The sequence below is a fragment of the Cetorhinus maximus genome, chromosome 4 (assembly GCF_964194155.1).
Source record: "Cetorhinus maximus chromosome 4, sCetMax3.hap1.1, whole genome shotgun sequence".
In the NCBI taxonomy this organism is placed as follows: Eukaryota; Metazoa; Chordata; class Chondrichthyes; order Lamniformes; family Cetorhinidae; genus Cetorhinus; species Cetorhinus maximus.
Window position 1 is genome coordinate 43,074,212 of NC_135882.1, and position 24,579 is coordinate 43,098,790.

The window sequence follows — 24,579 nt, forward strand, 5'->3', positions numbered from 1 at the left end:
CACTCCCTGACCTGTGCCTTGTAGATCGTGGACAAGCTTTGGGGAGTCAAGAGGTGAGTTACTTGCTGCAGGATTCCTAGGCGCTGAACTGCTCTTGTAGCCACAGTATTTATATGGCTCGTCCAGTTCAGTTTCTGGTCAATTGCAACCCCCAGGATGTTGATAATTGGGGATTCAGTGATGGTAATGCCATTGAACATCAAGGAGCGAATGTTAGATTCTCTCTTGTTGGAGATGGACATTGCCTGGCACTTGTGTGGTGTGAATGTTACTTGCCACTTGTCAGCCTAAACCTGTATATTGTCCAGGTCTTGCTGCATTTATATATGGACTGTTTCAGTATCTAAGGAGTCGCAGATGATGCTGAACATTCTGCAATCATTAGCGAACATCCCCATTTCTGACCTTATGATGGAAGGAAGGTCATTGATGAAGCAGCTGAAGATAGTTGGGCTGAGGACACTACCCTGAGGAACTCCTGCAGTGATGTTCTGGAATTGCTATGCAACTAGAGTTGCATATAGGGCAGACCAGGTAAGGAGACTAGGGCCCAAATCTTCCTATCAACATCGGAACCACTGTGTCTAGTTAGTCAGAAAATTGTGCCTTTGCCTTCCTACATTTAAAAGGGGTGCAGCATCCAGAAGAGGTCCTTCAGCACAGGAAACCACACAGAGACCTGTGAGAGGATTTAACGCAAACGACAAGGCCCCTTTTTACAGCACTGGCTGCCAGTGTGAATGTTAGTGAATGGGTGAGTGAGTGAAGTAGGTAGGGTGGGTGAGGTGGGTAGAGTGTGGGTAATGGGGTAGGGGGTTGGTGGGTGAGGTGGGTAAGGGCTAAGTGGGTGAGGTGGGTAAGTGGGCAAGGCAGTAGTTGGGCTGTCGGGTCGTGGGATTAGTCAGGTTGGGGTATAGTCGGGTAGTCGGAGTTTATTCAGGTGCCTGGGGTTAATTGGGTCAGGGCGTAGTCAGGCTGGGTTGGGGGTTAGTCAGCTGGTAGGGGGGTAGTTGGATCATGTTGAAGGGAAGTCAGCTGGTAGTTAGGGGGTAGAGGGGAGTGGGGTAGTCAGGTGGTGGGGGGCAAGTTGGATGGTGATTGGGGAGTCAGTTCTATAGTTATCCAGATATTAGACTAGGTTTTAATCTGTCTAACATTTCCTGGGTACCACGGAACTGTCCAAAGTCTCTGACTCCAGCTCAGAGTTGGAGACATTGATGGATGCTCCCAGGGGGCAGGGGAATTGCCCATTGGATGTTCAAACTTCCCAGGCAATTCCCACAGAGGCCAGTGCAACAGCACTTCCTGTTATGATGAGGGAAATGATATGTGCCAGGTGGACCAAATCCACAACTCAGAAGGAATGAACCCACAAGACTTTTTGAGGTTTAAAACAATAAATTAAAACATTTATTAATAAAATAAAAGATTTCAAGCACATACATACGACTACAATTACTTACCACAATACCAAATCCTAAAATCCCTAATTAACCTGACCTCCAGTTACACCCCCTTTAAGGCAACAGTCCAAAATAGATTTTAGATTTAAAACAGAACCAGCAGGTTAATACAATGCTCACTTGACAGTGGGATTCCAATTGGCTTTACCCCAACTTCAGTTTCATTATATAGCAGACTTGTGCATAAATGGCTGGAGGCTTAATTAAGGCTATTTCACATAACCCTGTTAGATCTTACATGGCCTTCTCCCACATAACCTTTCATTCTCCTTTATATTTGTTTCTCTCTTTCTAATATGTAAATTCTATTGTTCCATATGCCTTTGAAACTGTATCTTCCTCATAATATAAAAACTTTCATGTTGTCAATATTGTCAGTAACCTTTATGAAAAATAAACACACTCCTTAGCCTTGCTTATCTGGCTAGTTGTAGACTAAGATCCCTTTGAAATTCTATAATCCCTTCACACCTTGCAAGGTAAGCCAGCATCCATGTTTACTCATTAGCATGTCAAACACCTAGTTTCTTTTGATGGTTTCAAGTTTGTAGTCTACTTGACTCCAAATGTAATTACATCACACAGACAGACCCAACTATACTTACACCTCTAAACCTACTTCACAATAAACCGGAAAAATATTATGAAAATTATTAAACTTTCGTCACACTTCCTTGGGTCCCGAAGCATACCTCAGTTGTACATCCAGTCTCCAACAATCGGAGACTGGAAGATTTGGCCCTAGATTTCCTTTCCTAAACAACATTGAACAACATGAACCAGTTGGAATTGATGACAATCAGAGATCTTCATGGTCACCTTTACTGACACCATTTATTTTTATTCTTGATTCATTTAATTAACCAAATTCAAGTTCAGCAATAGCCATGGTAGAATTTCGACTTGTCTCTAGATTATTCGCCCCGTCCTCTGGATTACTAGGCCAATAGCAGAACCACAGTGCTACCAACATCATAACTATGTTTAAAAAAGGACCAGCTTCCAATTTTGGTAGAAACAGTAGGCATTGGAAATCACATTGCTTTCTTTATGATGTCGCAAAATGAGCTCCAATGGCAGACAGGTCTGTGACTGCGTGTACCAATGGCACACCATTCGTGTTACCTCCTCCTCCGAGGATGCAGGGTACTCTCTACCTTCCTCTGGCATCAGCTCCAAATATCTCTGCAGCGCCATGTGTGCAAAGCACAGCAGATCACTACAAATAGAGATCCTTGCTGAGGAATATTGAAGGGTGCCTTCAGATCTGTCATGGCAACAGACTCTCATTTTCAGTAGGCCAGTAGTTTGTTCTATTGTCACACTAATGGTGATATAGCTTTGGTTGGGTTCTTCACTGTGGTCAGCAGCCAGATCTTGAGTGGGCATCCTTTCTCCTCCAGCAGCCAGACTCTAAAGCTGACTGGTGGAGAAAATACTTGCAGAACTTGAGACCTATTGACCCTGTGCTGGGGAAATGGCATCCTTCGAGATGCAGCCCTATGTCCATCCCTTTGTTCCATCTTGCTGCAAGTGGCTGTGGAGAAGGAAGCTGCTGCTGGGGGTGCTGCCCCTATGTTCCTGTTGCTGTTGCTGCTGAGCTGGAGTAAGCTGCATCTCCTCCTCAGAGGTCCAGTCAGCTGCAGAATATGTAGGGCCCTTGTCACAGGGAAATCTCACAGGCAATAAGGTAAAACTACTGTCAGTGGAATCCAAGGCACTTCATCGAAGTTGTATAAATTGCTCTTCCCATTAAGATCAGTGAATTAGGCTGAAGGAACCTCTCCTGCCAGCTCAAGCCTTACACCCTGGCTGACGACAGACTTGCTGGTTTCAGCCTTTATACTGTTCCTATCAGGTCAGTTCCACTCTATGATAAGTTCCTGCTGTGCCTTTGCTTTCTCCAAGCTGGCAAGGTGCAGACATAGCACTGAGCTTCTGTGCTGTTGGAAAAGTAGGAGTTCATGTTTAAAAAGGCTTTTAATTGCCTTTCAATTGGTTCAACTGTTTTCCTCTCAGACCAAAGTGGGGTTCCCTCTGGATTCAGAACCCATCACAGGGAAAGCCAGAAGACAGCGGGATGACATTGGGGTAATGACTCAATGTCAATTTCAGGGCCTTTACAACCCCACATGCACTGGATCCCACCTTGACCTGGCTGGGGAAATTCTGCCCATTGTCTTTTTTCATACCCTTCTTAACAGTTGTTGCCACCCTTATCCTGTGGAGAGAAGGAGGTCTGTAGCTGGCAGCCAACTGCTTGTTATCTCTAACCACATTATTTTGAAACTTCTTCCAGGATGTCAATCACATTCCTCCATTTTCAAATTCTCTTCTCCTATCCATTTTTTCTATCCTTTTAGTGCATCATATACACTTGCATGCATTTATGGTGTTGGCCACATCTATTGAATCTGTATGACCATTGCATTCCTGCACTTAATTCCCTGCATGAGGCAATCACTTTATCCACACTGCACCAACTTAGCTCGAGATTGGCCAATCCTGAGGCATAGTCTTTGGAACTTTTATTCATTGTTGAGCACGTTTGCCACAGCAGTGCGATGATAGATGGAGACCTGCTCCCTGTTACAACACAGATAGCCAGGCAGTGAAGCATAGAGCTAGAGCTAAGCCTTCATACACTTACAAATTCTTATTTAGAGACATTATATATCATGCACCAAGAGAGGGTATTGAACTTAACTTTAAAGGTTAAAATCCAGTCTGCACTCCAGCTGTATAAAGTGACACTGAAGTCACCCACAATACGTTTGAAATTTAAATCTAAAAACTCCTATGAGATGTGTTTGCTTTCCTATGTACGGAAGGTTTCAAAAATTTGGATGCTTCGTACCCTGGTTGCTACAGAATTTAATTAACCCAACTCACACTTTGTATGTGGTAACTGTTTTAATATTTCTAGTGAACACATGCTCTGCAATCCCCAATGCACAACTTTAAAAGGGCATCTCCTTTGGTCCCCAACTCTCTTCAGTCACTCTTCAGATGGGGGTAGACAAACTGAAGGGGCAGGAACAGGGGAGATGCTCAGAGCTGTTCAATGAGAAATCTGTTACAGTGAGCTCTGTTCAGCTTCAAAGTATGAGTATTGTTATACAATTGTTATACAATATGTCTAAAGCTATTCTTGAAAACCTTTCTACTTCTCTATGAATGGGATTTTCCACACCCGCCCCCTGCTGGGATCTTCCGGTCCTGCAGCTAGTCAATGGACTTCTGGCAGGGGTGCTACATTGCCCACCCGTGATGGGGCCGGAAAGTCCTGGCCTATGACTTTAACTTTAAGATGAAGCACTACCAGCTCCATTCCCATTACCTCAGCTAGCCCACCCGGTTTCTCCCAATATCCATAATATAGGCCCTGTGGAAAAATTACTGCCCCTTTAGCTTGAGTTTTAAAACAAAAGTGATTGTCCAATAATTGCACCACTGAATCTTGCAACAGCTAATTATCTCCCTCTTCTATCAACAACTTCACTAAGCTTACCCAAGTATCTCTAACAATTCTTCAATTTCCTTTGCTTACTACCCTTAGCATTATTAAATGCCTGAAACTTACTGAGTAAAAAAGACTCATCGTTGTTCTTATTTATCTTACAGCCTTTCTTTACTGTAAAAAATGTTTGCCTTTTCTGGTTAGGCATTTCCATAGCATGCACCTTGTACACTACAGTTGTCTCTTCAATTGAATCCAATACCAAATGTGTATCATCTACAGAAGTTTTAGACCCACTGATCCCTTTGAGCACACTCACCTTACTTTCTAATTCCTCTCCTTCAGACCCTTGATGAGCCTAACGTTTACAATAGCCATGCCTGAACTCTACAGTTCTAATTAAAAAGATATTACAGCACAAAAACCATTGTTCTCATTTCACCTTCCATGCACACCACACTTCCCTGCCTAAGCAACTGGGAGCTTGAGCTAAAAATGTGTAAAAATGCCTTACGCTCTTAAGATATCCCTTTCTGCCCTAAAGTGTCCAAATAACATATGTTTTAATATATACTAAAAATACAATTCTTAGCCTGGTCTGGCCTGACCCATCCCTAGCTTGGCACTGGTCTCTCTATGATATTGGCCTTTGGTTTCCTTCTACTTATGTTGTTTTCCACATCCTCTGCAAGTCAGCTGTCCTCCTCTCCAGACATGCTATTAGCCCACTGACAGACATGCTATTGGCCTACTGCCTTTCAGTCTCTGGACTACTGACACTGCCCAGCCTCTCCACACTCCATCCTCCATTCATTGAATCACCGATCCTTCCAGTTGCCTTCTCTTCTTCACTGTAGGCTGACACTGGCACTGTTGCACATTCTCACTTTCTGAGAGTTGATGTTGTTCTGCACTCTCATCCACTCTCAGAATGGGCTTTGGTTCTCTACATTTCTCTGATTATTCAATAACTTGATGTTATTGCTAAAAACAAGATTAATTGAAATAATGAGTCTCAACATCTTTTTTCAAAGACCTAGAAAGTTAGATTTTGGTCTTAAATGCATAATAAATACAAATGCTCCTTCAGATATGGCCTGCCATCTGGGAATCCCATCAGTCAGCACACTTATCCCATCATTCATGGTGGCTAGGTTGTACCATGGAGTCTCTGAGCAGAGGTCTGACAAGTCTCACTAGGAAGGAGGAAACTAAAGCATCCTGTCAGCATAAACCTCTCAGGGCACATAAGCAAACAACTAGCTTAAATTAACTCAGGCCTGAAAACCTTTTGGCTATAGGATGTACATGGCTTAGCTAGAACAAAATCAGAGACAATGTGGGAAGGAATAATAAGTTGACAAATCCTTCAACCAATAACATTACTTGTTTGAAAGTTCAATAACAAGCCATTGAAATATCCGTGCAACCAAGTTAATGAAATATTGAGCGTGTACCTTTTCACATGATAGAAAATTAAAAGAACAAATTCATAATATCGAAGCATTTAGAATTCTTTTCATATACCACATAGTAAATTGCATGGTTCGTTTCTAAACAACTTTTTTAATACTTTGCTAGATAAATCCTGCGTCTTTAAGGTAAAATAAAGTGTTGATAAATGTACATGGACTACAATGGTCACCTGTATTCCAAGTGCAAGGCAATAATTCCATTCAAGGGGCTCTTAAGTCAAAAGCAGAATTCATTATTTTGGAACAAATGGATTGGATCAGTTCATACTTTTTTTATCTGGAATATAAAACATAGTGGATTTTCTTTCTAAAATAAATTTTCTTACCATTGTAGAGTAGTCCAGAATTCCTTTTGTTTGATGTGAAAGTTTTCCAGTATTCTTTAAAGCTGAAAGTTGTCCCGTATGATGTTGGCGAAAGGGTATTACCAATGTTATGTTGTAGGACCTGTAGGTATATGGGATCATGTGATAGGACTAGGAGTATTACCAGGTTAAAGCTAAACAGTGAGTCATTGAAAAAAATTACTATATTACAAATATATATCAGATAACAGAGATGACTATACTAAATACAAAAACATAGTAAGGGGATTCAATTAGACCTCTATCAGAAGACTCCTTGTTATGGAAGTACCTTAAGTATATCTAAAAAATCTTACTTTAAAGAAGTTTGAAAACATGCATATATTCAGCATACAGGTGAGCTGAAAATGTAATTAAAACACAAACGTTTGCATGGTTACATCGTGTAAAATTTGCTCTGAAAACAGCAGTTGTTACCTAGCTACCCTTCCTTAAGAAACACATCATCATCCATCCTGCACAGTCAACCAACCGACAGCAAGAATGTTAACACGTACCGACCTATTACAAATACCAATCAGCGGTAAGATCCTGCTCATATTCTCATCTTCCACTATATCTAACTACCTTTTTCACCTGTTTCATTCATTCCTCCAGATGATGTATGCTGTCAGAAATGGTGAAGCCTAACAGTTCTTCTAAGGAATTCTTTTCAGAGGAAATTTTACATGGTGTGACCGTAAAATCATCTTACTCAATGTTACTACTCACACCATGAAAACCTTCAAATAACTTTCACATATTTGCAAATGATACAGTTAAGTGCAGATTCTAAAGGCACTGTTATCAGATAGAACAAGTCTGATGGATAACAGTGCCAGACACCAACAGATAAAAGTGGCAATGCGGAGTCAGCAGAAGTCAGAGAGAACAAGCCTCAGGGAAAAGAGTGCTGGAAACTGTTACAATTACAAGGTTGATAAGGTTGTTATGTTTTGGGATTGTGCCTATAATTTAAGGTAAAATGAAGGGGTCATGTGACCTGGGTGCTTTGATTGTCAGAGATTAAAAGGGGTGCAGATTGTTTTAATGGGAAAAAGGTACAAGGTATTTTCACTTGGAGACAGTGGAAGCAGCCTGTGTGCTAACAGTGGATAGACTGTGAGTCTCCAAAGTCCCAGAAAAGTCTTGGGAATTTGGGTTGTAAACAGTTATGCTTTTAGTCTTTTGGTATAGCAAGGGCTGGATTTTCGAAGAACCATGGAGACTCTGTGGACCTTTAAAAATGGTGGGTGGGACCAAGATTCTGTCCCCATTTCCAACAGATTCCATTTTCACCGGTTGGAAAACAGTGGGTGGGACATGACTTACATGGGAGAAACTTCTACTTAGCAGGACCATTTGAACTCAGTACTGAGTTCAAACAGACCCGATTTTCACTGTAGCAAGAGCCTTATCCCGCAGTGTGGGAGTTATGAATTTTTAGAGTCGATGTAAATGCTCATGAAGGCCAGATAAGGTTGTTAGAACTGTCAATCTGTCAAGTTATTTAAATCACATAATCTTTAAAAATTAAAAAAAAACAGCTTGCCTGTGTCAGAGAGAGTTGGAAAGAAAATCTGTCCTCGCGGAAATAGCTGTTTGTTGACATTACTCAAAGGGCTATCATTACTCCAAGGGCTCTCACTCCCCTGAATAAAAAGAAAGGGATCAAAGGGTATGGGGAGAAAGCGGGAGCAGGCTATTGAGTTGGATGATCAGCCATGGTCATAATGAATGGCGGAGCAGGCTTGAAGGGCCAAATGGCCTACTCCTGCTCCTTGTTTCTATGTTTCTATGTCTCTATTATTAATGATCGGCTGCTTTCCACAACCTACAATTATCCCGGCAGAGAGTTGTAAATTCACAGCTTGCTTGACAGCTCAAAGAGGTTACTAAAGCATTGGCGGACGTTGACATGGGGCTATGAATACTAGTCTGTTAGTTTTGATAATAGATTAAGTACTTGAGAGACTTCTAAAGTTTTGAATGGGCTTTTATGAATGGGAGTGTTTTTTTTATAATAGTGAAAGGTATAAAAGATACTTAGATCCATATTTTATTTCATCTCAGCATTGCTCCTGCAGCCTTCCCATGCTGGATCCTAGGTGAGTTGGCACGCAGGGTGTAATGGCAAAGGGTGGTGGGTGGGTGCATGGGTTGGCATTAAGTTGACATGGGGGCTCTAAGGAGTTGTATGAGTGGTTGGGGGGCATGGGTTAGCATTAAGTTGGCATGTGGTCCAAAAGGGGCTATAGGGGTGGGTGGCGGCATGATTTGGCATGGATAGAGCATGGGAAGTGGGTGGGAGGGTGATGGGTGTGAGGGATGAAGGCTAGTGGGCCTAATATTTAACAGAACAACTGAGACAAAGTTCCAGAGAATTGAGGTGGGCCTTTTAAACAGCCCGCCTTGGCACTGTGGCTGTTTCCGATCTCCGCCCAGGGATGGTGGGTTCGACTCCATCCCATACTGCCTCTCCCCGTCCCATCCCTAGAGTGAAAACTGGGTTAGAGCGGGCACTTTTACCCCAAGCCAGATGTGGTAAGCTGCAAATTTCCTGATTAGCACAATCTGCCTTGGGAGCGAAAATCCAGCCCCAAAAGATTTAAAACATGAAATCTTCTTGTGTCATCTTTTCAACTATTAATTGGAAATTTGAATTTCTTTTTATAGGTTATCGGTCTCCACGGAGACTGTAACAAGCCTCACAGATAAAAGTGGGTGTCAGCTGGAACCAAACACTGTGAGAACAAACCAACAGAATAAAAAACCAAGGACAGAGGTAGGTGACTAGTTGTTCAGTGGGCCTGGATGTGTGCAGCACATAGCCGAAGGAGTTCAGAACCAGGGCAGAAGAGCATAATGAGCTTGACTATGAGTAAGTGAGAAAAATGAGTGAGACCTGTTGCTTGAAATTCATGCAGCATGTGGGAACTTCAGGACACGTCAGGTGCCTTGGGGGAATCACACATGTAGGAAGTATCGCCTGCTGTTTGAGTTCAAACTCAGGATTTCCAAGCTTAAGAGCCAGCTGGAGTGACTGCAGAGCATCAGGGAGGTTGAGAGATTCCTGGATCATACATTTCAGGAGGTGGTCAGTCCACAGGCACTCATAGTTCAGGATAGATCAGTGGCCATCTCAAAGAGTAGGAAAAGGGAGCAAGTGCAGGAGTTTTTGGGGTGTGTACCACTCTCAAACCAGTACTCAGCATTGGTACTGCTAACAGTGATGATACCTTGAAGGACTGTGATCCAGACCATGGCACCAATGGGCAAGGGACTGCACAGGAAGGGAAGGTAACAGGAGTAGAAATGTAACTGTTATAGGAGATTCCGTAGTTAGGGAGACTGACAGGCATTTATGTAACAGTCATTGTGAGCCCTATATGGTGTGTTGCCTCTCTAGTGCCAAGGTAAAGGACACCATGGGCAGGGTGCAGAATATTCTGTAGGGGGAAAGGAATGAGCCAGAAATTGTGGTACACGTCAACATGGATGACATAGGGAGAGCATATATTGAGTTCCTGTGGTCAGATTTTCAGGAGCTAGGAAGGAAGCTGAACAGTAGAACCTCATAGGTAGGTAACTCTGGACTACTCCCAGCATTATGCACCAGTGAGAGTAAAAGCAGGAAGATGGAGAGGATCAGAACATGGCTTTAAGCATCATACAGAAGGGAGGGCTTCAGATTCTTGGGACATTGAGACCAGTTATGGACCGGGTGGATCATATTCAAAAGCGATAGGTTGCAGCCCAACAGGTTGATATCCTCACGGGGATATTACTACTGTGGTTGGGGAGGACTTAAAAGTAATTGACAGGAAGATAGGTACCAGCATATAGAAGTAGAAAAGAGGGATAAAATTCACAAAGTGAATATTGGATGGTACTATCTAAGAAAGCAGCAACGTATTAGATAAGAGCAGGCTAAGAAGGGTTACAAAAAATACAAAGATAGGTTTAGAATGCATGTATGTAAATGCACAAAGTGCGGTGAATAAGGTCGGTGGGCTACTAACACAAATAGCTATGTAGTAACGATAATGGAAACGTGGCTTAAAAATGGAGAGGGCTGGGCATCTAATATTCAAGGATGCAAAGTGCTCAGAAAAGATAGGGAAGAGGAAAAGGGAGATGGGTTGGCATTGCTGATTAGGGAAGACATTGTAATAATAAAAAAGCAAGGTGATGTGATACCGGAAGTCTGAAATAAAAACATTGTGGGGAGAATTTTTAGCATGTCGGGCAGACTGGGTGGGGGTGGGCGTGGGCAGGCGCAGAGCCGATCGCCACCCACGATCAGCTCCGCGCCACTATTTTACGTGGGCATGCCAATTAAGGCACGCCCAGATTGAATTGCGACTCCTGAGAACAGCGGGAAGGGGCAGACGGCGGCGGGAGTCTAATGACCGTCGGGTCCAATGGCAACCTGACGGCCTGTTTAAAATGGTGCAGGCAGCCTTCCAAAGGCTGGCAATGATGGCGCACCGAAGGATGTCCGAGAGCGCTCTCGGAGAGCAGGCCAGGCAGGAGGGCAGGTTGGCGGGGCAATGCGCCCCGAGATTCTCAGATGAGTGCCTCGCTGCCCTCGTCGAGGAGGTGGTAGCCAGGCGCAAGGTCATCGTGCCAAGAGTGGGAGGAGCAGGCCCCCCTCACATGATGAAACATACCTGGGAGGAGGTGACAGGAGGGGTCAGCTCCCACCATGTGCTGCGACACACCTGGGTTCAGTGCCGCAAGCAGTTCAACGACCTCTTGCGATTGGGAAGGGTGACTACCATGTTGGCATGGGTCACTTAGCACCGCAGTTAGGATGGCCCCCACTGGCCCCCCCAACTCTGAATTTAGTTAGTGCATTGATTCATTCACGGCATGTGGCCTTCGCTGGGTGGGCCAGCATTTATTGCCCATGCCAAGTTGCCCCTGAGAGGGTGGTGCTGAGCTGCCTTCTGCATCCACTGCATGTGGTACACTTACACCCACAGCACTGTTTTGGGGGCGATCTCAAGAATCTGTACCTAGGTGCAGTGCTGGAACACTGAAACATTTCAAAGTCAGGATGCTGACTGACTGGGAGGGCAACTTCTAGGTGGCGGGGAACCCATCCATCTGCTGCCCTTGGCGTTCTACGTGGTAGTGCTTCCTTGCTTTGGAAAGTCATACAGTGTGAATGGCAAACTTAAATGGAGGCAACATCTGGGCAGGAGGGTCAGCCCTGGCTGTCTGGTGTGAGCGTAAGGCAGCTCCAGAGTCACGATTCACACGAGCCCTGCAATGTTTCACTCAGGTGGAGGTGGCAGGGCTACAATGGCAATGCAGGTACAGGGTGGACTAATCAATGCTCCTCTCTCCTTTCAGGAGAAGACACCTGAGGGCCCTGAAAATATACACGCACCAGCATCACACCACCTCAGCCAGGCAGGCACCAGCACAGATACCAGCACCTCGGTGGGGATAAGATCATTGGCAAGTGAGCTGGGGCACAGTGGTGAGGACACTCCACACTCGCTTGAGGTGCAGGTGGAGACAGAGAGTGCCCATGGCGACGGCAGTTGGAGGACTGCTGGGGACCAGGAACATGCTCAGTCGGTGGCTGATGATGAACCTCTGGAGTCGTTCCTGAGGCAGCAGATGCTGGAAGTCCAGCAGGGTGTGTGGGAGGATCTGGCAGAGATACATGAGACAATGCATGCCATGGTCTCTGTGATGGAGGAGTCCACGTGGAGCATCAGCAAAGCTTTGACGCTCATGGCCGAGCGCAATGCTTCCTCCATGGAGAGGGTGGCAACTCTCATGGAGAGGGTCCTCCAGGAGAACAATCAGGGCTTCCTGGGGATGCGCTCTGACCTGCAAGCCCTCACAGTGGCATTGACCTCAGCTGGTCAGTGTCAATGTGGGAGATGGATTGGGCACCCAGTATCCCAGCTCAGTGCCCATCCATCAATGATGAGCAGTGAGGTCCGAAGCGACCTCACGTTGGCGCACGAGCTGCCTGTCATCTCTGCGGGCTCCTCTCAGGGCGCTCTGGATGACAGCAGCAGTTCCTCCACCCCTCTGCCAGAGACCGTGGCATCCGATGAGGCTGTGGCGATTGGGGAGATGCCAGCCGTGCCACTGGCCATTCCCTCTCAGGCGGGGCCAGCACAGGCTCCACTGGCCAGAGGACGCCCGCCAAGATCATCAAGGCCAACAGGACAGCAGAATGAGCAGGCTGTCTCCAATGCCAGTGCCAGCGAGGGGGGAGCACCTAGACGTAGCACTCGCAAACGTAAACGTAAATCACCTCAGGCACACCACGGGCTTATCACTGGTGGTTTTCTGTTGCCCCCGTATTAGTTGCTTCTCAGTCGATGTGCAGCTCAACACCTCTGAATGCACTTTCATTTCTGTTTTGTTTTGTGAAAACATTAAATGTTTTAATTCTGAACAAGGCTCAGGGTGATTCCTTACTTCTGCAGGTATATGGGAACCCACAATGTTATGAGTGACTTGTTTGTTATTGAGCTTTATTCACAAGGCACATAGTTAAAGTTCCTAACCAGGAAAATGTTGCTCTCAGGTACCGAGTATGGAGCCTGCAGTCCTGGCATGTGTTGGAGGTCTATCTGTGGCGAGCTAGCTGAAGATTCTTTGGATTAAAGCCTCCCGGGTGTCCCTGCCTCCCTGGAGGTTGCCTGGGCTAGCATCTACTCCGTCAGTGTTCTCCTGAGCGTGCTCATCCTCGGACTCACTACTGGACTCATCGTGTGCAGCCAGAGCATCTGCTTCAACACCTTCTTTATCCACTGTGTCCCCCCTTTCCAGCACCAGATTGTGGAGAGTGCAGCAGCAACCACTATCAGTGACACACGATCTGTGGGATATTGCAGTGCGCCCCTTGAACGGTCCAGGCATTGGAAGCGCATCTTGAGAAGACCAATGGCTCTCTCTACCACAGCCCTTGTGGAGCCGTGGCTCCTATTATACCGCTGCTCAGCCTCTGTTCTTGGATGGCAAGAGGCATCATGAGCCATCTTTTGAGGGGATAGCCCTTGTCACCCAGGAGCCATCCATCTAGTCGGGCTGGAGCACTGAAAAGCCTCGGCACCTGGCAGTATCTCAGGGTGTAAGCGTCATGGGAGCTGCCTGGGTACCTTGCACAGACTTGTAGTATCAGCATCCTGTGATCACACACTATCTGCACGTTCATGGAGTGGAAGCCCTTCCTGTTGATGAAGGCACCGGGCTCACCTGCTGGCGCCTTGATGGCCACATGTGTACAGTCTATAAAACCCTGGACACGGGAGAAGCCAGCAATGGCCGCAAAGCCTCTGGCTCGTTCCGCCTGGCTGGCATTGTCCATGCAGTAGGGAATGAAAGCATGCCTGAACAGAGCATCTGTCACCAGCTTGACACAACTGTGGGCATTTGACTGGGAGACTCCGCAACGATCATCCATCGACCCTGGAAAGAGCCGGAGGCATAGAAGCTGAGGGCAGCCGTGACCTTCAACACCACTAGCAATCGGGTGTCCACCCACATAGTTGGCGCAGATCTCAGGGCCTATCATCTGACAGATGGAGATCACTGTCTCCCTTGAAAGATGGAGCCTCCTTCGGCACGGCACCTCAGACATATTGAGGTAGCTGCTTCGCCGCCTGTATACCCTGGCAGCAGAAGATGGCGTCTTCTGCAGCCCCTTCCACCATGGACTACCTCTTGGCCCTGCACCCCTTGTGTCTGCGTCTGTCCTCCCAAAGGTGGCTCCCCTGGAGGCTGAATATGGGCTCCTGCCTTCCCCACCACCTCTGGCCCTCTCTTCCTCCTCAGAGGAGGTGACTCCAGTGGTGAGCACAATCCCCATTCCCAGGGTAAGGGAAGGCTGCCTGAAACCTGCAAGGCCCCAAGAATGATGTTTCCTCCAGAGTCCTGACCTGAAGCCTGTTATTTCTGTACAAGCAGCTCTGAAGACATTTGAAGTTCTCCTATTCACACAAGCAAGTAGCAGTAAGTTTCTAAAGTAAATGACTAACAACTTGTATTCGTGAGCCCACCCGCCCCTCTTATCCCGCCCATAATGAAGTTTTTAAAAATGTGGCCTACCCACCTGCCCATTGCACCCGTGCAACGCTCTGAAAGTCGTAGGCCTCTAAAAATCGAGGTGTATTAATGGCTCAAGGGCCTTAAGTGGCCCGATAATTAATGGCTGGTGCGCATCGGAGCTCATAGCCTACCGAAATATCACAATGGCGCGCAGCGACGTCGGATGCACACGCATCATTTTACACGTCGGTATGTAGGGCCCGCCCCTGCACGCCGACGTCAAAATTCTGCCCTGTAGTGTTGGAAAGAGAGCATGTCCAAGAAGGGGCAAGGACAGAATCCATTTAGTTAGAGTTGAGAAGCAAAAAAAGTCATGATTAAACTACTAAGGGTATTCAATAAATACCTGAATAATGAGAGAGAGGAGCAAATAAACAAGGAAATTGGTAAGATTATGGAGTGGTGAACATTGAAGAACTTTAATTACCCAAATATTGATTATAATAATGTTAGAGTAAAGAGAAAGGGGAGGGTAGGTATTTTTGAAATGTATCCAGGGGAAATTCCTTGACCACTAAGTCTAAATCTGAAGGTGACATTGCAGGATCTGGTCCTGGGGAATGAGGTGGATCAAGTGTCTGTGGGGGAACAATTGGGTAATAGTGATCATTATATCACAAGGAACAATCTAAAGTAAAACTTCTAAATTGAAAGAGGGTTAACTAAAATGGGATAAAAGGGGATCTAGCCAAGGTAAAATGGAACCAAAGACTGACCGGAAAAACTGTAATGGAACAATGGTGATCTTTAAGGAGGAGGTGCTTCAGGTACAGGCTAGATAATCGGAAGACAAGCGAGACTGAGAATATAATGAAAGAAGTAAGGAGGGTGTATGATGCAAGTCAGGTGAATTTGTCAAGCGAGAACCAGGCCAAATAAAATAAAAGTTGAGAGAGGAAGTGAAGAGGAAAGTAAGATTGGCAAGGATAGAATATGAGATTAGAATGGCAGTTAACATAAAAGGAACCCAAAAATCTTTGTAAATTGTAAGCAGGTAGTGAAACCTACTAGGGAAAACGAGGGTGATATATGCTGAGGCACATGTCAAAGCTAAATATTTATTGAGTACTTTGTATTGGTGATTACTAAGGAAGAGGATGCTGATAAAGTTTTAGTAGAAGCAGAGATGGCTGAAGCAATGAATGGAGTGAAAGTTGATAGGCAAGATGTACTGGAAAAGCTTATTATGCTTAGAGTGGATAAATTGCCTGATCTGGAAAGTTTGCATCCCAGGATGCTAAAGAGGGTGGAGGTGGAAATACTGGAGGAGTTTGCCATAATCCTACAATCTTCTCTAGGCACAGGGGAGGTGCCAGAGGGTTGGAATGTGGCAAAAGCAAAGGTGTAAAGATATTCTTACATAATCTATTTACAGTAGGTGTAGACAACTTGAATATTCATGGAGTGGATTTTCTTGTTTATAAAGTAAGTTCCGAGGGAGCCTTTATGGCCACATGAGTACAGTCAATAACCCCCTGTACTTTGAAATCCAGCCATGGCCCTGAAGCTGACTGTCCTCTCAGCCTGGTCTATTCGTTGTGAATTTGATTTATTGGCCAGCCCGAGGGTACATGACATCTGTGACTTCCTTTATGCAGCAATAGTTCACTGACTAGGAGATGCCACATAGATCACCAGGATCCCTAGATGAACCACAGGGGAAAAGGTTGGGTGCCAATGCCACTTTTAATACTACAGGCATTGAGTATCCGCCACTTCCCCAAGGAATCAACTCCTGCTCCAGCATATCATCTCCCTGAATAGATGCAGTCTTCATAGACATTGGTGTTCGGACAGCTCCTCGAAGGCTGAGCCTCTTACAGTAAACCCTTTGAGCTGAGTAGCACCTTCTGTGATCATGATGCTTCCCTCTTACTCCCAAAGTACCCTCTTCATGCACATCCAATGGTTTTCTCAACCTGCTAGGTTTCCCTGGCTACTGCCCGGCCACTCACTGTGGCTGCATCCTCATCTCCCTGGGTCACTCCTCCACACTGGAGGAGTCAAGCTCTCAAAAGCATTGACCCCAAAGCCAAATGAAGTATCCATGCCGATGAGCCTCCCAAGAAGCTGGCCTTGCCCCCAGTGGCTGTTGTGGACCTGGGAAAAACATTTCCACTTACAGCGTTTAAGTCTGGACTCACCCGCTGCAGTGGTGCCAAACTTGATGGTCCTCCTATCTTCAGCACATAGCCTACCTGTCTCAACAGAAAGCTGCAAACAATGTCTGCCAAATCCCCCACCACTGAGCTGCTGCATTAACCTCATGAAATGCTGAGCCTTCAAGAAGCCCATGTGCCCTTCACAGAATTGTAAAAAGCTCAAAATTCCAGACAATTGGCTGTCCAACAGCCTTAACTAACTGCCAAAGTGTCAGCCGTTGACACATTGCACCACCCACGTCTCATAAAATTGCTTGGCAGCAGGACAGTGTCAGGGAGCCAAGTGAGTCCTGAGCCATTTTTGAGCTTCCCCTTCCCCCCATCCCCACCCACCGCCTCTGATATCCAACTGCCATGGGGCCAGTAAAGTTCTGCCATTGTATACTGCTACTGCATTTGGGAATACTGCTCAAAACTATCTTGCACTACTGGACAGATACAAGTAAAAGTTGTTCATCTAATAGGCAATTTCTTTCTCACCCTCTCCATCAATTTCTTAGCATCATCATAATCTTTTCTGTCTTTCTCTATCTTGTTAGGAAATAGAGATAGTTTAAGTAAATTTTACTGGTATTTGTGGGTGTTAAGAATGAGTTTTAGTTTTAATTTTTTAAGTTTGATTTGTATTTCTGTATCTGTGTGTTAAGAAAAGGTCAAGTTAAGTTTTAGTTTTGCTTTAAGAGGCACCTCATTTCTAATGAGAATTTACCAAGGTAAGCAAACACAAGAGTAGAAAAACTGGTCTTATAATCAGTAAGGGAATCAAAGGTTATGGGGAAAAGGCAGGAAAGTGAAGTTGTGGATTATCAGATCGGCCATGATCTCATTAAATGGCGGAGCAGATTTAGTGAGCCAAATGGCTCACTCCTGCTCCTACGTCTTATGGTCTGTTGCCTAGCAACAGGGGTCCAAAGAGACAGGTCCCTCCCACAGGCATACACACAGAAGAAACTAGAAACAGCAGATTGATTTGGAAGCTGTTTGAGTTCAGTTGGTTTTGAAGAAGCTGCCAGACAGAAGCAACCTAGAAGGGGCTGATAGTCAGTCCCAAGCTAAGGCTGGCTGAAAGTAGCTGTCAGTGAGAAACTGGAGCAAAGGGGACAGATAGTCAGTCCCAAGCTAAGGAAGCAAGTCCCCAAGAATCCAGGGGAGTGGAACAAGAGAAAACCCCAAGAAGACCTTATAGTCAAAGGAAGGACAGGAACCTGGAAAAGATCCTGTTAAGTGAAGTTGAGAGTGAGGGGCAGAGAAAGGCTCCAAACTTCTTGCTTAAAGCTCCAAGCTGCAGGAAGCACAGTCAAAGCAATATAAAGGCTTGTGAGAAGTCAGAAGGTCCAAAGAGACAGCTGAAGGTCTGTAACTCTTTGCTTTGGGCAGGTGAAGCAGTGGTGTACTGTTGATGGCTGAGTCGGTGAGAGAGAGTATGCAAGACAGCTTGAATGCATGTGGTGACCCAGGGAAGAAGGAGAGTTTGAAACCCTGGAGGTGGAAGGTGTCTGAGAGAAAGCGTCAGTTTGGGAGAAGATTCCAAAGCGAGTCCTTGGAGAATGGAAATTTTAAACCCTTGTGTGAAAGAAGGAATTCGGTGAGACTGATTGTCTCACAGCGTGACAAGTGTCTGCGTGGGGGGAGTTGAGAGATTCATAGCATCTGGGTGAGGTGGCATCTGTCTTTGGGGCAAAATGTTTAGCTCGGCAGGCGGGCGTGTGCCCGAGTGTAAAATGATGCGTGTTGATGACTGGCGAGTGTTCAGACGTCAATGCGCAGTCGCACGATATTTCAGTTAGTGGGCGCGCGTGGAAATCGGCAGTGCGCCCGCCGACAATTAAAAGGCCTGTTAAGGCCATTAAAGGATCAATTGACTGACATTTACGGTTGGCGGGCAGGCGAAAAGACCAAGCGGCCTTTGCACTTTTTAAGAAACCTCATCCACGAGTGGGATGAGGTTTCCTAAAGCAAATAAAAATAAAATAAAAATTTTAAAATCAGAGTCACATGAGGGGACATATTTTATTACATTTTTCATATCTTTATTTTTTTTTGAATCTCTTCATCTCCCTGAAGCAGCTCTGTGCCTCAGGGAGATTCTCAAGTGTGCATGAAGTTCGCACTCGCCCCGCTCGCCCTCATCCCCCAGCCCGCACAGGCAGCACTGAGCGCTGCCACTCACAGTTCACACTGGGCGGGTCTTAATTGGTCCACCAGGGTGAAATCGCCTTCCGGCTCCGATCATGGGCGGCGATCAGCTTTTTAACCACTACCGCCGAGCCCGCTCAACAAGGGCTAAATTCTGCCTTTGGTTTCAGAGCGTGGTGTGTCTGACCACAGGTCACCAATTGGTTTACATGGACTGCGTACTTACTGTGAATATTAGAGTGTAAGATAGCTTTTGTAACTTGTCCTTACAAATCTGTATATATCTTTAAAGGTATAGTTGTGAGTGAAGTAGTATTGTAATATAGTTCATCTTTTGTTGTTTAATAAATGTTTTATGCTTTTGTTAAAAGTTCATCAGCTGACTTCAGTGACTCTGTTCAGTAGTCCCTCTCCACGTATCTAAACAAACAAAAATAAAAGTTAGGATCTATCAAGCTGGGTTCCATCCTGGGATCAGGCTTGTCCAGTAGTAACCTCAGCTTGGATCATAACAATTTCCTTCAAACTACCGTGTTTAATGCCCCTTGTTCCTACTAAATTTAAAATTATAGGTTTAAAGATGTTATTTGGGGATGTAAGTAAGTGGGATAGATAAGGAGGAACCAGTAAATGTAGTATATTTGGATTTCAAAATATGCCACCACAAGATGTTATTACGCAAAATTAGGTCTCATGGGATTAGAGGTCATATCTTAGCCTGGATTAAGGATTGGTTAATGGACATAAACCAGAGAGAGATAAACAGGACATTTTCCGGTCAGCAGACTGTAATTAGCTGGGTACCACAGGATCAATACTTGGGCGTCTGCTATTTACAAACTATATTGAGGGCTTGTTTGGGAGCAGGGGTGAATGCAATGCATCCAAGTTTGCTGATGATGCAAATTTAGGTGGGAAAGTGGACAGAGGGCAGGATGCAAAGAGGCTACAGAGGAATATAGGCAGGTTGGGTGAGTGGACAAGAACATGTTTTGAATCTAATAGCTCTTGCATTTTAAAACATTAATTATAAATAATTAAGAGGGCTGTTAATAAATTAGCCAATAGTGCTCTAATAGTCATTCTAATTCTAACATTTCCCCCTTCATTTTTTTGCCACATTTTCTTTGTGAATCATGAAATGCAACATGGCTAAACATGAAGTTATTTACATTGGTAGGAAATTGAATGTAACAGAATTTTTTTTGAATGGTGAGAGACTGGGAAATGTTTGTATTCAGAGGGACCTGGGTGCCCTTGTACATAAATCACAGCATGTCAGTACAGCAAGCAATTAGGATGCCAAATGGTGAATTAGTTTTTGTTACAAAGGGATTGGAGTATAAGAGCAAAGAAGCCTTACTACAATTAAGCTGGGCGTTGGTGAGGCCACACCTCGAGTAGTGTGTACAAGTTTGGTCTCCTTCTCCTAGAGCAAGTGCAATGAAGATTCACTAGACTGGTTCCTAGGATGAGAGGATTGTTCTATGTTGAGAGATTCAGTAGACTAGGCCTATCTTTCACAAAGTTTAGAAGAGTGAGATGTGATTTAATTGAAATACACGAAATTCTTAAGGGGCTTGACAGGGTAGATGTTGAGAAAAAGTTTCCCCTAACAGGATATCTAAGGCATAGGGTCACAGTTTCAGAATAAGGGGTCGGCCATTTAGGACTGAGGAGAGACTTCTTCGCTCAAAGGATTGTGAGTTTTCGGAATTCCCTGCTCCCACAGAGTATTTGAGTATATTCAAGATAGAGAACAATATAGTTTTGGGTACTAAGCGAACTAAAGGATGCTCATATAGTACAGGAAGATAGAATTGAGGCAGAAGCTCAGCCATGACCCAGTTGAATAGCAGAGCAGGCTCAAAGGGCCAAATGGCCTCCTCCAGCTCCTATTTCTTAAATTATGTTTTTAATCCTTCCATGACCCTCATTATGTTCAAATAAAATACTTCACATGCCAGGTCCTAATCTAACACAAATTTTCCCATATATTCAAAACTATGTGATTTCTTACACTCCCGCAGTCTTCCTTCTTACCACAATCTAATTTTATAAACCATTCTCGATATCACCCAATCATTTTTTCTTGATAGACAGAAAATGCTGGAAATACTCAAAGCCAGGCAGCACCTTCGAAGAGACAAACTGAGTTAACATTTCAAATTAATAACCTTTCAACAAACACAGTAAAAGATGCTAAGTGGTGGCCCTGGCTAACTGACATTGACCTGAAGAGTTAACTCTGTTTCTCTCTCCACAGATACTACCTCACCTGCTGAGCATTTCCAGCACTATCGCTTTTTATTTCAGATTTCCAGCATCTGTGGTATTTTATTATTGTGTCCTTAATCTACCTTGTCTTCTCTCTATTTATTCTACCTCAGCGATATTCTTCACTATTGCCCTTAGCCTTTCGTCAAGATTTTAAAAATCAATCTGGAGGCTTCATGCTCACTTAGTGGACTCTAACCAATGAGAGTAGCACTGGCCTTCAACAGTTTGGGGTAAAACATTGATTTGAAACACTTGGAGTTGGATTTTCGCTACTGAGGCAGGTAGCTCAAGTCAGGAAATCTCCTGACTTATGGCAGACCCGCCTTGGCAGAAAGTGCTTTGTCAGATTCAATTTTCACTTCTTGGATGTGGGGGCAGGATAGAGTCAGGCCTTCCACCCCCAGAAGCAGATCGGAAGTGGCCACGGGCTGTGAGTGCGCAGGTGGGCTGGTGCTGGGCTCTCAGCCAAGCCTCGTGCATGCTTGCCTAAGAGCCCAGACTCCCATAAGAAGATTAACTTTGTTGACACAATGGACAGAGAAGGGAAAACTTTGTTTAATTGACAACTTTAAGATACAATCATTATTTTCTGTGATCCCTTGTCAATGGCTTAATGTTTATTTGCACAAGATAGAGGTGTCAAGTGCTTATTGCTTCTGTTATTGACACTTCAAAGGTCTGGTTGATAGACATTTTTAGTAACAGCAGTTTCTTTTTAAAGAAAATTATGAATGAATTTATTTAAGCAGTTTCACATGTCATTGTTACCATAGGGTTTATTGGTTCTGTACAGAGAACATAGTGGGTGAATGGACATAGAAAAGCGATGAGTTGTCATGAAGGGTATGACGGGCCATGGAGGTGGGTGGGGGGAACATGAGTAGGCATGGATTGGGGAATGGGTTGGCATGGATAAGACTTTTTGACTTTACCTTTCAAAAGTTTCCCAAATCCATGGCTTATGACTCCTCCGAGGTAGGTGAACCACTAGTCATGGAGAAGCTAGCCTGACCCCAGGAAAATTGCCAGGGGCTAGGAGGTGTCTACACCCACAGTGGAGCTGGCCAAGTCAGGAATGCAGGGGGCAGGCTCGCTGCTCACACCCGTTATGCCATGCCACCAAACACTGGGGCATTGGGAATGGGGGCAGGAATCCCAGAATTGGGCCCTGCCTGCCATTTTTAAATGGCTCCGGAATCCTTATGACTCCACAACAATCTGGCACTTGATGCTCAAAACCATTACTCTGTTAAAAAGTTAGGCCTGACCACTAACAAATGAAAGAACTTGTGCTAATGTTCAAGGTCCACCCATCCCCTAAACCAAACTGCTGAGAATACATATAAATGGGGGTTAGTAGCTCCATAGGTCATTCTACTCTTTTGTTTCTGAGCAGCAACTCTATCTACCCTTTGCACCAACACTACCAGCGCTGTACGATCTTAACTGAACATTTATGGAGAAGCCAAGGTCTAAGCCTCCAGAAAACACAAAAAAGAACCAAAACTTATCATCAAAACTGATCAATAAAAAAAACACAAACAGAAACTTCTGATATAAACCCAATCTCTCTTGGCCCATTGCGTTCCTTTAAATAAACGGTTACAAGCAGGAAATTTGCAGGCTAGCACCCGCAACAGAAAATCAATTTAGCCAAAATTAAAATTGATGAATCAGTTCCTTGCTTTCCAAGTTAGCAGTTCTGCAGAAGTCAGAGACATAAGGGTAAACTTTAACTTGTCATGATGGGCGAGTTCCTGAGCAGACGACAAGTTAAAACACCCGAAACTGCTGGTGTGTCCGAAAGCTGACAGGAAACGTCAGTTTCCACCTTTAAGCTGATTACCTGGAGCCTGGGAAACTGCCATGGGATGGGCGGGTCTGCTATTTAAATACAACAACTGCTCATTAGCAGCTTCTTTAATGCTAAATTTTTGAAATTAACTATGCGCACACAGGTTTCCCAGGCTCCTGGGTACTCACTAGAGAAAACAAGGCAAAAGGCAATGGGATTTGCAATGGCTGAGCAATTGACAGACCAGAAATGCTTTAAATACTGAGTTCTGATGAAGAGTCATTCGGACTCGAAACGTTAACTGGATTCCTCTCTGCAGATGCTGTCAGACCTGCTGAGTTTTTCCAGGTATTTTTGTATTTTTGTTTTTGTTCTGGTACCTGCTTCCTTGCCTATGTTGAAATGCTATAGCTCGCAGGGCTTGTTCCAAGAAAATTCTTTCACTGTTGGAGGTGATTACCAATACTTCGATGTTTTTTTCCCCTTTGATCCGCATTTCTCATCTTTCAACTTCCAGATCAGAAGGAAACCACTTATGCAGCTGGAACTTGGATTTCAGATAAGGAACAAGAGGATTACAACAGCAGCATGACCAACAGCAGCCTTTTCCTCAACCCTCTACCACTCCACAGGACAGAGTGCGGAGCTCCAACTTGCAGGAGGCGATATCCCCAGAGTACAGAGTGTATAAGCAAAGGGTCAACTTGCTGGACATGATGCAGCAACAGTGTCTCAGGATACTCAGCTTCCCCATCAGGCTGGCACTGACTTTTGTAGCCTCCTGGAAGGAGACCTCTTGTCAAGTTGGCCAGGTGAGCATGTATTGCAAGTGACCAATAAAATCACCACAGCCCTAATTTCTGCTTCGGAACAACATGGTCTTGGCCACAGGCTGCTACAGACGGTCAGTGAGGGGGGGGAGAGGAAGGTCCAGATGTCAGCGGGAGAGGAAGGTGTACCTAGGGGGATTGGAGAGGAAGCTCTAGGTTTGACTGGAAGAGGAAAGTGTACTGGGGAGGAGTGTGAAGTTGGGAGGGTGAGAACAAAGGTGTCAATGGGGCATGAGGTTGGGAGGGGGGAAACAAAGATGTTGGTGGGGTGGGGATGGGAGGGGGAAATGAAGATGTCAGGGGAGGTGAGGTTTGGAGGGGGTGGAGGGAGTATGGGAGAGAACACGGCAAGCGGGGAGATAGGTGTGAGGGGGGGAAGCGGGTGTAAGGGAAGGCGTTCTGAGGGGGGAAGGAGTTCAGAGGCAGGAAGGAGTCCAGGGGGAGGGGAGAGAGTAAGGGAGGGGGTAAGTGTGGAGGAGAGAGTCAGGGTGGGGGATGTCCAGGCGAACATGCAACCTGCAGAGTCAATGGCTGCCTCCTGGGGAGTGA

At 45.1% G+C, this 24,579-nt stretch overlaps 1 protein-coding gene across 1 annotated transcript in view; it reads right to left on the reverse strand.

Annotated features, from left to right (window-relative positions):
- The window catches only part of LOC144679584 (cAMP-regulated phosphoprotein 21-like), a 463,756-nt gene that overhangs the window by 403,506 nt on the left and 35,671 nt on the right, over positions 1 to 24,579 (reverse strand). Inside the window, exon 3 of the mRNA XM_078540103.1 lies at positions 6,725 to 6,845. The gene's annotated coding sequence lies outside the window, so the exon portion shown is untranslated. The remainder of the gene's footprint in view (positions 1 to 6,724; positions 6,846 to 24,579) is intronic.